Here is a 16,647-nt window from a genome sequence, read left to right as displayed (position 1 = left end):
ATAAATGACCAGTCCAGGTTTGACGCATGATACAGGATCCTTGGGGCTGGTTCACGGGGATGACATGGAGGGAGGATATGGGGAAGAGGGAGGTGGGAGGGAGGTTCAAGAAAGGGAACACATGTACACCCGGGGTGGATTCATGTCAATGTATGGCAAAACCAACCAATATATTAATATAAGGTAATTTTCCTCCAATAAAATAAATTTATAAAAATAAATAAATTAAAAAATAAAATAAAATTTAATGTCAAATGAAACACATTTTAACATGAATTTTGATGTACATTTCCTCTTTCTGATTAATCATCAATTCTTTAGTGATTCGATGACACCATCAACTCAGTCATCAAATGTGTACTGAGAATCTGCTCACATCTGGAGTCAACTTACAGAGCATGAAAAGACATCCTCCACCTCCTCACAACGACGTTGGAGGGATACCATTTATCTATGTAAGATTCTTAATCACTGAAAAACTACACACAACTCTGCATTAATACCAAGTAAATTTTAACTCCATATCAGAAAGATTCTAGAAAATAAGGTTTTTGGTAGTTAAAGGTTTAAACATGGGAAATAAGTGAAATTATAACTTTAATTGAGTTACACTGCAAATTCCAACAAAGTTCTCTGAAAATTAAATATTCAAAAAGTTTATAAAGGGTTTCTTTAAGTAAGATAAATATATCAATATCAGTAAATCAAACTATTTAACTCTAGTAAAGTTACACATCTAAATACAATTAGGTTTTCCTTGCAGTTGAGCTAAAATAATATTAGTTCACAATGAGAAATTACAAATTACAACTACAAATTACATTATGAGAAATTACAATAATTGCAAACTCTTTTTGGAAGTTGCAATTTTCTCTGCTGATTGTTTAAAAAAAGAAAATAAATCAATGATTATTTAATTTTAATACATTAGGTTTCCAGTAGGGGATAAAAACAAGAGAGGGAGCCCTTTGCTGTGAGAAGAGGAGGAGTTAGAATACAAGAGTGATTAAATATTTTTAGAAAGGGAACATGCACTGCTTCAGGAAAAATAGATACTCCCATCATTAAAAACTGCACTCTCCTTAAATCCAAACATTTTAAGAGACAAATTTTGGGTATGTAACAGACAACCATGATATCCAGTTCAACTAATTTTGTTTTATTTTAGGTAAGCAAAAAGAAGGTTTGGGGACATAAAAGCAGAAAAGCATCATAAACAGGATGGATACATTAGTTTAAATCAATACTACCTGAGATTTTTATTATTGAATTCAGCCATTAACTCCAAACTTTTCTGGACCACCCTGCCTCTTTGATTTGAGAGGGCATCATGGTAGTAGAAGGTCTTTTTCCTTCCTTGATCCTTACATTTTAATTTTACCTACTGAATTGTTAACTGATTCAAATATATTTGGTGCCAAAAAATTTCCATTCTTCCTAAGTTAAGTAACCAATCTGCCTCTATCTCCTATGTTCTATATATATGTGTGTGTACATATATTATATATATATATATATAATATGATTGAATAAGACAATTCAGGATTAAATATTATTCTTTTTCCATAATCTTATCATTCAAATAAGTTTTTGCTTGTGTTATTTCGTTTGACATACACGTTTTTTGCAAGGTAACTGGCTTGGCCATGTGATTCATCCATTTCTAGTTACAAAGCATGACCTGTGATACAGAGTGTTTTAATTAAGGCACTTAGGCTAAAACTAGAATGGGATGTTACTACATAGACTCTCTCTCAGCATTCACCCTCATCTCATATAAAATATCTAATTCTAATCATCACATAGATTGCATTTAGGAGAAATTTCTTAAAGAGAACTCATGAGTCATGAGAGAAGGATAGCAATTGATATCTTAAATTTCTGTCCTGACTCCAAAACCAAGTGCATTAAATGCAAACTGAGGCTTTTATTAAAGCAAAAAAATAAAGATCTAACTGGATAATAGTGAAGAGGAGGAAAGAAGCAGACTAATGTAGTCAGAACAGGGGAGAGGAGTGAGCAGGAACCAGGGAAAGAAGAGTCGGAGAGGGGATATAGAAAGACATAGAGTGGGAAGGAGAGCAAACATCTTAGAGAAAGTAGTTTTATCTGAGATTTTATCCCGCAGTTCAGCTTCTTTCTTCCTGAACAATCACACCATCAGTTACTCTGATTAAAGAGAGACTGTAGTTGTGTGTTGTCACAAGGATTGTCAAGGATCCTGAAAACCCAGGTGTGTAGAAAGGGGAGCCCAATTTCATACTCTGTCCCGGAAATATCAGCACTGACCATAAACTTTGAACCAGGAGCTCCCCAAGAGAGCAATTTCTGTCAAACTGGGCTTCACTCCATGTGTTGAATCCTCTGTGAGCAGAGATGCCTTTGAGAGGTAGTTCAGCTATGTGCTGTGTCCAGGGAAGGCTTAGGAAGCCTGAACCACCATAATTCTTCATTGGTAGAAACACTCCCCAGGAGATCTCTCATTTGGTAGAAGACACACTGGGTATAGATTCCAAGAAATCAGTGTTTAGGGCTAAGATGGTAAAGAATCTGCCTGCAATACGGGAGACCTAGGTTCAATCTCTGGGTTGGGAAGATCCCTTGGACGAATGCAACCCACTCCAGTATTGTTGCTGGAGAATCTCATGGACAAAGGAGCCTGGCAGGCTACAGTCCATGAGGTCACAAAGAGTCAGACTAAGCACAGCACAGAAGAAAATATTTCAGACAGATTGAGAAACTCACCTCTTTTCCTACAACCAAACAGATGACTTCCAATAGAGTGTATTTTTTATATCTTCAACTTTCATTTACTTAGAAAGTGAATTATGTGAAGCTTGAATAAAACACACAAACTATACTTCATTGAGATTTATCATTGCCTTCTATCACAAGTGATGATGGGATGTAAAGAGTTTATGGAGAAAGGGAACTCTTCATGTAGCTATAATTCACACAGCTCCTCCCTGGAAACACCGGGTCAGACAGAACAGCAAGGTCTGTATTGGAGCAGAGAGAATGCTCTGAAAATGGAGTGAATTTCTTAATTCGGTCCTTGGAAACTTAATTAGAGTAAACAATTCCTACACTCTGAGACATAAATGTCTCTGCGGCCAGCTTCCTTCCCATTGTATCTCTCTCTCTCTCCGTTTTTTGTTTGTTTGTTTGTTTGTTTTTTTTTTTTGTGAAAAATCTTGAGGCTAAGTATTTTATTTTTGCTGTACTGTAATTTATAGAAATTCACACAAGAGTTTGCAAATGATTACGGTAGGCTTTAAGCCTCGGGAGCTCCAAGGAAACTATTTCTTCCAAACCAGTCCCAAATGATATGCAATGAGCTACCTAGCTCAAACAGTTCAAGGGTAAACTCAAACCTTGGGGACAACTGGTTAAATTTCAACTCGTATGACTTGATCTGAGGCAATTCTGTTCTCTTCACCAAACACTTTCCTTAAGCCCATCTCTTCTAGAGGCTTGGAAGTCTTTGAAGGCAGTTGAAAGCCCGTAGATGAAATATGTGTGGTTAACTACTCTTGTTTTATCAATGTATGAACTGGTTTCCCTGGTGGCTCAGATGGTAAAGCATCTGCTGCAATGCGGGAGAGTAGGGTTCGATCCCTGGGTCGGGAAGACACCCTAGAGAAGGAAATGGCAAGCCACTCCAGTACCCTTGCCTGGAAAAGTCCATGGACAGAGGAGCCTGGTAGGCTACAGTCCATGGGGTCAGAAAAGAGTTGGACATGACTGAGTAACATCACTTTCACTTTCAAAGTGTGAATTATAGTTATCATCAATATCAAAGAGCTAATGTCAGCAATAATAACAGTTCTTTGGCAAATCTGAAACATTAATATGTTAATGTTTTTCTTTATTTACTTTTTAAATAAAGTTGGTTTACAATATTTTGCTATTTTCAATTGTACATCAGATACATTAGGTTGGGCAAAAACTTCATATATGTATATATATATACATATGTAAAACCTAATCTCTAAGACAGTTTTGTCTTCTCTTCAGAAATGTTTTCTAAAATATCAAATGAGTAGCAAGATCATGTATGGATGTGAGAGTTGGGCTATAAAGAAAGAGTAATTTTTTCATTCTTTTTGACTTTTAGACTCTAAGTAAGCATAAAATTCAAGTCTTCCTAATTTTCTTTTGAGGGTATTGAATTGCCAAATCAGAGTTCATAAGTGATCTAAGAATGAAAACTAAATTATTTCCTGGAACTTATGCTATTTTGGGAAATAGATGGAAAAAAAGTGGAAACAGTGTCAGACTTTGTTTTTTTGGGCTCCAAAATCACTGCAGATGCTGATTGCAGCCATGAAATTAAAAGACGCTTGCTCCTTGGAAGGAAAGTTATGACCAAACTTGATAATATATTAAAAAGCAGAGACATTACTTTGCCAACCAAGGTCCGTCTAGTCAAGGAAATGGTTTTTCCCGTGGTCATGTATGGATGTGAGAGTTGGACTGTGAAGAAGGCTGATCGCCAAAGAATCGATGCTTTTGAACTGTGGTGTTGGAGAAGACTCTTGAGAGTCCCTTATACTGCAAGGAGATCCAACCAGTCCATTCTAGAGGAGATCAATCCTGGATGTTCATTGGAGGGACTGATGCTAAAGCTGAAACTCCAATACTTTGGCCACCTCATGCGACGAGTTGACTCACTGGAAAAGACTCTGATGCTGGGAAAGGTTGGGGGCGGGAGGAGAAGGGGACGACGGAGAATGAGATGGCTGGATGGCATCACCGACTCTGTGGACATGAGTTTGAGTGAACTCCGGGAGTTGGTGATGGACAGGGAGGCCTGGCGTGCTGTGATTCATGGGGTCGCGGAGAGTCGGACACGACTGAGCGACTGAACTGAACTGAACTGAACTGAACTTTCAGTTCAGTTAAGTTCAGTCGTTCAGTCTTGTACAACTCTTTGTGACTCAATGAACTGCAACACGCCATGTCTTTCTGTCCATCACCAACTCCCGGAGCCTACCCAAACCCATGTCCACTGGGTTGGTGATGCCATCCAACCATCTCATCCTCTGTCGTCCCCTTCTCCTCCTGCCCTCAATCTTTCCCAGCATCAGGGTCTTTTCCAATGAGTCAGCTCTTCGCATCAGGTGGCCAAATATTGGAGTTTCAGCTTTAGCATCAGTCTTTCCAGTGAACACCCAGGACTGGTCTCTTTTAGGATGGACTGGTTGGATCTCCTCGCGGTCCAACACCACAGTTCAAAAGCATCAATTCTTTGGCACTCAGCTTTCTTTATAGCCCAACTCTCACATCCATACATGATCACTGGAAAAAACATAGCCTTGACTGAATGGACCTTTGTTGACAAAGTGATGTCTCTGTTTTCTAATATGCTGCCTAGGTTGGTCATGACTTTCCCTCCAAGGAGTAAGCATCTTAATTTCATTGCTGCAATCACCATCTGAAGTGATTTTAGAGCAAAGAAAAATAAAGTCAGCCACTGCTTCCACTGTTTCCCCATCCTTTTGTCATGAAGTGATGGGACCCGATGCCATTATCTTAGTTTTCTGAATGTTGAGCTTTAAGGCAACTTTTTCACTCTCTGCTTTCAGTTTCTTCAAGAGGCCCTTTAGTTCTTCTTCACTTTCTGTCATAAGGCTAGTGTCATCTGAATATCTGAGTTTAATGATATTTCTCCTGGCAAACTTGATTCCAGCTTGTGCTTCATCCAGCCCAACTTTTCTCAAGATGTACTCTTCATATAAGTTAAATAAGTAGGGTGACAATACTTGACATACTCTTTTTCCTATTTGGAACCAGTCTGTTGTTCCATGTCTAGTTATAATTGTTGTTTCTTGACCTGCATGCAGGTTTCTCAAGAGACAGGTCAGGAGGTCTGGTATTCCAATCCCTTTCAGAATTTTCCACAGTTTATTGTGATCCACATAGTGAACCCCTGTCAAACAATGCTCATCCATATAGAATGTTTGTCTTATTAGAAAATTTGAATTTTTTATTCAACTTTAAATGTTTTATTTTTCATTAGAAAACACCGTTATCCTATTCCACACTTTCCTCATGGCACTTTTCACTTCCTACTTCTGAACGTGTAAATCAAACTATTGAACAAGGGAATTAGGATTGTGGGAAATATGGCTACCATTTTGTCAAAGGAGAAAGAATGTGAAGGTCATACATACATAAATATGCATGGGATAAAGAACAAAACCACAACAGCAATGTGAGAGCCACACGTGGAGAGGACTTTTTGCTGCTCTTCATAACTATTGGTTCTCAGAGACAGCAGGATGACCCCATAGGAGACAAGCAACAAGGAGAAGATTAAGATGCCGAAAAACCCACTGTTGGTAACTACCAAAAGCCCAAAGATGTGAGTGTCAATGCAGGCAAGCTCCAACAGTGGGTATAAGTCACACATGAAGTGGTCAGTGACTCTGGGGTCACAGAAAGGCAGCTGGAAAATGAAGAGTATCTGTATCATGAAATGTATCAAGCCCCCTGTCCAGGCTACCACTCTCAGAAGGACACAGAGTCTGCGGTTCATGATAGAAGAATAGTGCAAGGGCTTGCAGATGGCCACGTAGCGGTCATAGGACATGGCACTGTGAACAATCACAATCAACACAGCAAAGAAGTGTTCAGCAAAGAGCTGGGTCATGCAGCCTTAAAAGGAAATGGTTTTCCTCCAAAGGAGAGAGTCCACAATCATCTCTGGGACAATGATGGAGGAGAAGCATACATCCAGGAAGGACAGAAAATCCAGGAAGAAGTACACGGAGGGAGCCCCAGAGTGCTGGGCTGCTACTGATGGTCACCACAATTAGAAAGTTGCCCCCGACAGTTGCAATATAAGTGAACAAAACTACAACAAATATTATTTTCTGCATGGTTGGTGTAAGAAAAACGCCGCGGCAAGATAGTAAGAAACGCCGGAGTGAGTGATCACAAAGGCTTTATTGGGCAATCGCTCTCGGGCAGCACTCCCAAGCGCGAGCAGGCAAGGGCGGGAGTCTGCGATGGGAACAAAGGAGCCTGGCACTTTTATACCCCTGCGACTGGGAATGTGGCAGATCTTTATTATTTATGGTATAGATTGAACTCGGTGATGGGAGGTTGGTTCTTTTTGACCCTGTGTGGGTTTTTAATTGGCCAACGCCGAGATGCCTTTATGCCTGTCCGTTGACCAGGCAACAGGCCACCGATTGGTGGATGTTTTCCGGAAATACTGACGCTCTTCCGGCCCGGTATAGTGACGCTCTTCCGGCCCGGTATACGGACGCTCTCCTGGCCTGTGTATACGGACGCTCTCCTGGCCTGTGTTTCTCGCCCGCTGTCAGCGTGACCTTTCATTCCGGCCTGTTTGGTATAGGACAAGGGGCGCCGTCTGTCTTCTGGCTACTTCCTGCTGAACAGGGGCGACGTGGGGTTGGGGCCTGCCCGGGATGAAAGGTCAGCCTATGCGGGGCTGGAGGGCTGTTCCGTGTCCTCTTGGGCGAGTCGGGTGTAGGCTGTTAGTATCATGACTCGTCCGGCGGCGGCTTGCGCCAGATCCTGGGCCCTGCGAAGAACAAACTGAAGAAGGCAAGGACCTATGGTGAGGCCCATAACCAGTAGGAGTATAGGTCCTAAAAAGGGCAAGAGATAAGGGAGTAAGCCATTTAGCCCGGTCCAGAGGGGGCTCTCCTGGAGCTGTCTGCGCCTCTGTTCCAGGTCGTCTTGTAACTCCCTAATTTTGGTTCGGACTATTCCGGAGCGGTTGGCATAAAAGCAGCATCTTTCCTGTAAGAAAAGGCATATGCCGCCCTCTTTGGCGGTCAGGAGGTCTAGCCCACGTCTATTTTGGAGAACGACCTCTGCCAGCGAGTCTATCTGTCCCTGGAGCTCCAACATGGTGCTAGCTACATGTTGGACATCAGATATAATTTGTTGGGAGAGTTTGGTATATGTATGTTGTGAGAGGCCGATCCCTGTTGCCCCTACTGCCAAACTGGTGGACAGGCCCAGTCCTACCAGCAAAGGCACCATCTGGACAGCCCGTTTTTGTCTTCCAGGTATATGGTCTAGGGCGGGTATGGGGACCGGTTCTTTTCCTGAGATTAGGTCAACGTCTGGGAGCAGGACCGCGAGTATGCAGATTCCTGTCCAATTAGTGGGGAGGAAGGTATAGGCTAGGTTTCCCCCACAGACGAAGACCAGGGGATGAGGGGCGCACACAGAGGTAGTGTTGTTTTGTATGGTGGTGCAGTTGGCAAAGCCCTGTATTCCCACATCTATAGCGGTCTCATTAGCGATTAACTTTCCTTCTAGGCAGTATCCTATTGGGGCCTCGATTGGTTGTACCCGCAAGGGCGGTGTCACTTTACATGCTGATGGATCGGTAGAGGCGTTGATTGGCTGAGAGTTATCAACTAAAATGGCTAGTGGGCGGGGGGTCCCCATGGCCAGGCATATCCAGCAGTCTTGGGCCCACTCGGGGTTAGACTGATTTAGGGTGTTCCAGGTTAGCTGTAGTAGGTTTGTGGTTGCTGGATCTACCTGTAGAGGGCCTCGCCGGTCAGGTAAGGCCAGGGGATGGTAATGGACTTTTGGGAAGTAGTGGTCTATTATTTCTTGAAGTTTTTGCTGGGCTTGTTCCGTTCGGGCCATGTCCTGGACCCCTCCCCCATCTGAGACATGTATGGGTGCCTTAAGGCTCCAGCAGACCTCTTTTCCTGTTTTATCTGGGCATGCCGGCGAGAAAGAGCCTGGGCCCGAGGTACCTGGGAAGTGTGCTGTCTGTGTTGCTACCCAATAGGTTTTGTTGTTTTGGCCCTTGCAGTGGCGGGCCTGTTCTTTGAGGTAGCATAGAGAGTGGAGAGTTTCCTGGTATTCTGAGCAAGGACAGCTGTCTGGTCGGCCAGGGGGCAGTGGCTTTGGGACAGGGATGGCCTCAACACACTGCCATGAGTTGGCCTTCCCGATGTATGTTTGTCCTCTCGAGGAGGGTATGTACCCTGATCCCATAAAGTTGTAGGCCATTTTGTTTCCACAGTTAACTGCTTGGAGATGTCTGACCTTTCCCTCGGGATATTGGGATAGGGTTCCCCCTGCGCAGTCGCAAGGCCTCCCCATGTTTTTTGCCAGAATCTGTCTCGCTTTTGCCGGGTCATCAAATCCCCCGTGGGCTTGGCTGAGGATGACCAGTATTAGGAGGGTCCCCGCCTTCTTCGGCATCCTCGGCCACCGGTGGGAGCGGGGTTCGAGAGATTGTCAGTTTAATGGGCCCCGTCAAAGTAGACTGGTATGTATATTTAGGTGGGGCCTTTTGGTCTGAAGTTAGGCCTGGGCCCTTTTCTTTTGGGAGACTGGGGGGGGCCCGTTTGAGTCTGGTTACGTGGTACCAAGCCTCTAGGCCTGAGAGTTTGGCTGCTGTGGGGGTAGTTAGGATTACCGTATGGGGACCCATCCAGCGAGGTTGGAGGGGCCCCGGAGACAGGGTTTTAAGTAGCACTTGGTCTCCCGGTGATAGCGGCTGGAGAGAGCCGTCGTCTTTTCCTGGTTGTGGTAGTACCCGATCTGCGTGTTCTCTGAGCAGAGTTCGCAGGCGGGTGAAGAGGGGAAGATATTCAGCCAAAGGGGGGGATTTCCCAGAAGGCAGATGTGTTAACAGGAAGGGCCTGCCATATAGCAGCTCGAAGGGGGTCAAACCTGTTTTTGAGTGCGGTGTCGTGCGGATGCGGGTCAGAGCCAAGGGAAGGAGGTCGACCCAGGAGTGCCGCACTTCTGAGGCAAGTTTGGTGAGATGGGTCTTGAGAATCCCGTTGGCCCGTTCTACCTTACCCGAGGATTGAGGTCGGTATGGAATATGGAGGTGCCAGGTGATGTTGAGGGCCGTAGCCACCTGTTGGGTTATCTGCGAAACAAAAGCAGGTCCGTTATCGGATTGAAGGGAGGTGGGGAGTCCAAACCGGGGGATGATGTGTTTGACCAGTGTTTCGGCCACCACGGTTGCTGTTTCGTGAGCGGTAGGGAAGGCCTCGACCCATCCTGAGAATGTATCAATGAGTACCAGCAGATAGCGATAAGCCCGATGTCTGGGCATGTGGGTGAAGTCCACCTGCCAGTCTTGGCCGGGTAGATGTCCTCTCAGCTGGTGGGTTTTTTGGGGAGGCCGGAGCCCTCCTTGTGGGGAGATGATTGCACAGGTCAGGCAGGAGCGATGCACGGTTTGGATAGTCTGCCTGAGGTGTAGAGAAGAGAAGAGCGGACTGAGGAAAGTTAGGAGAGCTCGCGGTCCGATATGAAGGGTGTCATGTATTTGTTTTATGATGGCAATAGCCTGTTGTTCAGGTAGGACCAGCTTATCACGGAGTGTGATCCATCCGGAGGAGTGTGCCTGTGTCCCCTCCTGGGCGAGCAGGGCCTTGGCCTCTGCTGGGGTGTACCTGGGGAAGAAGGAGGTTTCCAAGGCCAGTAGAGGGGCCACCTCTTGCTGTAAGGCTGTCTGCCGGGCCACCCGATCGGCCAAATTATTACCTTGAGTTACCTTGTCTTGGGCCGCCTGGTGTCCTCGGCAGTGTATGATAGCTACTTGTTTTGGCAGGGGGATGGCCTCTAACAGTTTGGTGATATGGAAGGCATTGCATACTGGGGAGCCCCTGGTTGTGAGGAAACCTCTTTCTTTCCAGATTGCCGCGTGTGAGTGGGCAATTAGAAAGGCGTATTTGGAATCAGTGTAGATGTTTGCTCTCTTATTTTTTGCCAGGTGTAGAGCTCGGGTTAACGCGGTCAGTTCTGCCCTCTGGGAGGTCGTCCCCAGGGGCAAGGGTTGAGCCTCAAGGACTCTTTGTAGGGTTACTACTGCGTAGGCTGCTGTTCGGTGTCCGTTTAAGTCTTTTTTGGAGCTCCCATCAACAAACATGGTTATGTCGGGGTCTGGCAGGGGCTCTGCAAAGAGGTTTGGGGAAGGTTGTGTCAGAGAGTCTAAAAGTTCGGTGCATTGATGAGCTGGGATCTCTGGAGAGAGAGAAAGAGAGAGAGAGGGGAGCGCTGATATTGGATTTAGCTGAGAACTGCGTGCCACGGTGACCTGTGGGTTGTCTAGGAATATCAGGTGAAATTGTTGTAGTCTGGAATCACTGAGGTCAGAAAGGAATCTAGAAGCCAAGAGATCGCTGAGGTGGTGTGGAGAGAAGATGGTTAGGGGCTGACCTAGGATTAGTTTCTTTGCGTCTGTATAGACTGCTGCTGCGGCTGCTAGCGCTCGCAGGCAGGGAAACCATCCTCTGGCAGTGGGATCAAGTTGTTTGGAGATGAAGGCCACGGGCAGTAATTCAGGGCCCACCGGTTGTACTAGGGCCCCAAAGGCTATCCCCCCTTTTTCATCTGTGTATAAATGATATGGATAGTTGGGGTTAGGCAGGAACAGAGGGGCAGCAGATGTCAAGGTGGAGCGTAGCAGGAGGAAGGCTCGGGTAACCTCGTTTGGTGAGGAAAGTGGCCCCTTTGGGGTCTCTTTAGCTGCTGTGTAGAGGGGTCTTGCCAGTGAGGCATAGTTGGGCACCCAATGCCGGAAAAACCCTGCCAGACCTAGGAAAGACAAAATCTGGTCTCCGTTGGTCGGGGGCTGGATAGACTGAAGGAGTTTGCGGCGGTCGGTTGTGAGGGCCCTGGTGGTAGGGGTAATATGTAACCCCAGGTAGGTGACTGAGGACTGGGTGAGTTGGGCTTTAGATTGTGAGGCCCGATAGCCTTTAGAGGCCAGGAAATTTAGGAGGGTTATGGTGTGTTGTTTAGAAAGTTGCCTGGAAGGGCTGCAGAGTAAGAGGTCATCTACATATTGGAGCAAGGTACTAGGATTAAGTGGACAGAGGGCCAGGTCCCTGGCCAAGGCTTGGCCGAAGTAGTGGGGGCTGTCTCGGAACCCTTGAGGCAAAACCGTCCATGTGAGCTGGGTGACTTGTTTGGTGTCGGGATCAGTCCAAGTGAAGGCGAACAAGAATTGGCAGTCTGAGTGGATGGGGATGGTAAAGAAAGCATCTTTAAGATCGATCACGGTGAAATGGGTGGTGCCTGGGGGTATGTGAGAAAGCAGAGTATAGGGGTTAGGGACCAGTGGGTGTGCGGGGATAACTGCCTCGTTAATTAGTCGAAGGTCCTGGACCAGCCGATAGGCCCCCGAGGCTTTGCGGACTGGAAGGATGGGGGTGTTGCATGGAGACGTAGTGGGGACTAATAGGCCTTGTCCTAGAAGGCGATCGACTATTGGCTTGAGTCCGCGGAGGTTAGCCTGAGACAGTGGGAACTGGGCACGAGCCGGAAACCGGGTGGGGTTTTTTAAATGGATGAGGATTGGGGTTTGATGTTGGGCTATTGTTGGGATATTGGTGTCCCAAACTTGAGGGTCTACTTGGGGGTTAGATGGCCCTATGAGCATCATTAGAAATCTGCCTGTGGAGGGAGAAGGCCTTGGGGCCAAATGGAGTGTGGCCCTGAGTTTTGTTAGGATATCTCTACCCAGCAGGGGAGTTGGGCAGGAGGGGATGACCAAAAAGGAGTGGGTAAACAGGTAATCGTCTAATTGACAGTTTAAGGGCTTGGTCTCCAAAGGCTGTGACGGTTGGCCATCAATTCCCATTACCGAGACCTGGGAAGGACACAAAGTGCCTCCGAAGGAAGGAAGGACCGAATAGGTAGCCCCCGTGTCAACCAAAAAGTCAATTGACTTACCCGCTACCTGGAGCATTACCCTGGGCTCGGCTTGGGTTATCGGGGTTTCCGAGTCTGGGCGGCTTCAGTCTTCATCGAAGGTTAGCAGTTGTAGGGCGGAGTCTGGGCTTGGAGTCTTTTTGGGTCGCTCTGGTCCCTTACCCCCAGGGGTCAGGGCCCGAGAGGCCGAGGAACAGTCACTCGCCCAATGTCCGCGCTGTTTGCATCTAGGGCAGGGCCTCGTGGGTGCCTTTGGGTTAGGACACATTTTAGCCCAGTGTCCCTCTTTGCCGCACTTGAAGCAGGCCCCCGGTGGGGGCTTTTGTGGGCCCGAGCCCGGTGCCGGCCGCAGGGCTGCTACCAGGGCTTGGGTTTGTTGGTTGATGAGTTCGGCCTTTTGTTTTAGCCTAGCCTTGCGGCTAGCCTCTGCGGTCTCCTCCCGGGCATTGTAGACTTTAAAGGCCATTTTTACCAGGTCTCGTATGGGAGTCTGAGGGCCGCCTTCAGCCTTGGCCAGCTTTTTCCGGATGTCGGGGGCGGATTGGGAAATAAAACGGTCAGCTAGGGTTATCGTTCCGGCTGGGGAGTCTGGGGTCATGCGGGTGTATTGGATAAGGGCCTCTGTCAGCCTATTAAGAAAAAGGGCGGGGTTTTCGTTTGGGCCCTGGGTGATCTCATCTAGCTTAAGGAGATTAACCACCTTGTTAGAAGTGGCTTCCATGCCATCTAGGAGGCATTCAACCATGTATTTGACCCTGAGTTGGCCTCCCCCTGCATCCTGATAGTCCCATTCGGGGTCTGTGTCGGGGACGGCCTGCCCCCCCGGGGGGCGCTCAGGGGAGGGGTTAGCAAAATGTCTCTGATCGGCCCGGGCCTTGGCAGCCGCCCAAATGGCCTGCCTCTCTTCTGGGGTGGTGGTAGAGCCCAAAACCACATAGATGTCCTGCCAGGTCAAGGCGTAGGAGCGGGTTAGCTGGGTAAACTGCTTGATATATTGGGTGGGGTTAGATGAAAACGACCCAAGTTTAGCCTCGATCTGAGCTAGGTCCTGAAGGGAGAAGGGAACGTGGACTTGTGCCATGCCCTCGCCTGCTACCGCAACCTACCTTAGAGGCAGCAGAGGGGCCGGGGTCGTTGGAGAAAAATCTTGAGGCGGTAATCCGTGTGACCGGGTGTGAGAGCTCACTGGTGACGAGGTGGGTGTTAAGGGGGGCAGCGGGGGATATAGGATAGGGGCCGGCGAAGAATGTGTGTGCCGCGTGTCAAGCTGGGAAGCCGGGGATGAAGTGGGGGTCGTAGGGGAAGAGAGGGGAGGTGTCGCTGGAGTCGGGGTGGCGTAAGGTGGGGGGGCTACCAAGTCTTCCGGAGGGATAGAGAAGGCAGAAGGTTCGGAATCAGGCGGCCGTTCGGGAGATTTGGGGGTTGAGTGAGGGGGTTGTTTAGGAGCCATGGTGAGCATGATCTGACTCGGGGAGCAGGAAGCACAGAGGGTGGGACGGGAGCGCAGTGACCAGAAAGCCTGTACATAGGGGACCTCAGACCATTTTCCCGTTCTCCGACAGTAATTATCTAGGTCACGGAGGACATCAAAGTCTAGTGTCCCGGCGGGAGGCCAATGGGAATCATTATCGAGGGAATATTGGGGCCATGCCTCTGAACACAGAAAGGTGAGGCGTTTTGGCCTGATATAGCCTGCTAGCCCCAAATTTTTTAGATTGGCTATCAGGCATTGGATTGGAGTAGACCAATCTGGCTCGGGTTTGGAAGCAGTCGATCCCATGGCGACCACGTGGGGCTAGTCCCTACTGCCCGGGCGTCCCTGGGCAAGCAGAGGTAGCCGGATTGGAGGCCTCAGTGGAGGCCGGAGGCCAACCTCTATTGTCCAGGCGTCCCCGGGCGAACAGAGGTGGCAGAGGTCTCACAAGAGACCGGGGGTTACTCAGCCGATTAGGACGTCTCCTGCACGAGCCGAGAACCGGGAAGGCACAGTTGCCGGAGAGGAGCCCGATAAGTGCGCACCGATTATCTGGCCCCTAGGAAATGGTCGCCTAGGGTGGCGGGATCCAAAGCCGAAGGGACTTACCCCGTCGCCTGTCGTCCGGGAGGTTGGTCTGCGGGTGCGGCGTTTTTGGCCGCGGCGATAGAGCTCGAGGGGGCCCGCGCGGCGTGGGCCGGGGCCCTCACCTCGAGCCCCACGTTGGGCGCCAAATGTAAGAAAAACGCCGCGGCAAGATAGTAAGAAACGCCGGAGTGAGTGATCACAAAGGCTTTATTGGGCAATCGCTCTCGGGCAGCACTCCCAAGCGCGAGCAGGCAAGGGCGGGAGTCTGCGATGGGAACAAAGGAGCCTGGCACTTTTATACCCCTGCGACTGGGAATGTGGCAGATCTTTATTATTTATGGTATAGATTGAACTCGGTGATGGGAGGTTGGTTCTTTTTGACCCTGTGTGGGTTTTTAATTGGCCAACGCCGAGATGCCTTTATGCCTGTCCGTTGACCAGGCAACAGGCCACCGATTGGTGGATGTTTTCCGGAAATACTGACGCTCTTCCGGCCCGGTATAGTGACGCTCTTCCGGCCCGGTATACGGACGCTCTCCTGGCCTGTGTATACGGACGCTCTCCTGGCCTGTGTTTCTCGCCCGCTGTCAGCGTGACCTTTCAGTTGGATTCTGTGAAATCCCCAGGAGGACAAACTCAGTTACAAAGCTTTGGTTTTGCATAATTTCCAAGGAAAAGGTGAAAGGTACCTCAGTGAGCATGTAGAATATATAGTTAGAAGAAAGAAATTGTGTCTCAGACCAATTTTGGGAGTCATGAGAGTCATCAACAAATTGGTGCTTCCATGTGAAAAATTGACATGTTCTTGTGCTTGCTTTTTCATTGAGAACACAAAGCTAGAAATTTGTTGAAGGCGGTAGGGGGATACCAGGAAGAATTGAAGTTTAGATAAATTGTTAAATGTTTTAAGATAAAGCTTCAATGTAGGAGAAGGGTAGGGATCCACCTGGGGTGGGGATAAGAAAGAGTTGTTATCTCAACTGTCAACTCTGGTCATATATTAATAGTAGTGGTTTCCTGGAGTGAATTGTGAGAAGAATTCTGAAGCCACGTCCATGTTCTGAGGAAAGGAAAAGAGCAGTTTATTGGTCATGCCTGCCATGTGCATGGGTGGGAGAAAGGGGGATTGCATGCCATCCGTGATCAGGTAGCTTCCTTATCTACAGATAGAAGAAATAAGACAAAGCTGAAGAAGTGCTTAGATCATGGCTATACTCCTAGTTATTTCTTTAAAATCTAGACAAAACTGACACTTTAAAATCAACTAATTCATTCTTAAAAAAAAAAAGAAAGAAAGTTGGGGACACACCTTGCTGTAGACTAATACATAATAAATATCCATGTGTTAAGTTGGCTTTCTTTCCACTCATTATTTAAAAACAAGAATAGAAGCTGACAAAAATAAGTAATACCTACTAGTATGTACTGTTATGATGACTAAGTTAAATAATGCAAGGAAGAAGTTGTTCAGAGTTAAGTGGTTAGGAAACAGTCCACATTAGATCTTATTAATCAGTTTACAAGTAAGAAGCCCATGCCTAAAGAGATAAAATTAAATAAATAATAGATACTGGCTCTGGAATTTTAACCCAGAACCTCTGACTCCAGCATGAAAGTGACTGACTCTACAGGGAAATAAGCAAAGTTTTTCTAGCAAGAGCTTCAGAGCAGGAGGGGCTTCTCTAGAGTCTCCATTCACTGTAGAGGTTATAACCTGATTCCTGTGTTCATGTTTGACTGATACTTCTTGATGAAGGACACAGAGCCAGTGATGTAGAATCAGAAGGTAATGGCTGGGTTATTTACAGCTACAAACTGACAGTAACCACATCGGTAAGGAATAGAAACAATGCTGACTATAGCCAGAGCCTGAGGCTTTATTCATCGCTAAGTATTTATTC

General features: G+C 47.1%; 1 pseudogene; it reads right to left on the bottom strand.

The window, feature by feature from the left end:
• Positions 1-6,008: 6,008 nt before the first annotated feature.
• LOC129560334 (olfactory receptor 4C15-like) lies at positions 6,009-15,408 on the bottom strand (annotated as a pseudogene).
• Between the last annotated feature and the right edge of the window lie 1,239 nt (positions 15,409-16,647).

Source organism: Moschus berezovskii, chromosome 16 (genome assembly GCF_049115385.1).
Source record: "Moschus berezovskii isolate FMDL1 chromosome 16, NW_MosBer_1.0, whole genome shotgun sequence".
In the NCBI taxonomy this organism is placed as follows: Eukaryota; Metazoa; Chordata; class Mammalia; order Artiodactyla; family Moschidae; genus Moschus; species Moschus berezovskii.
The sequence above is the reverse complement of the archived record's forward strand: the minus strand, read 5'-3'. Positions and strand labels throughout refer to the sequence as shown.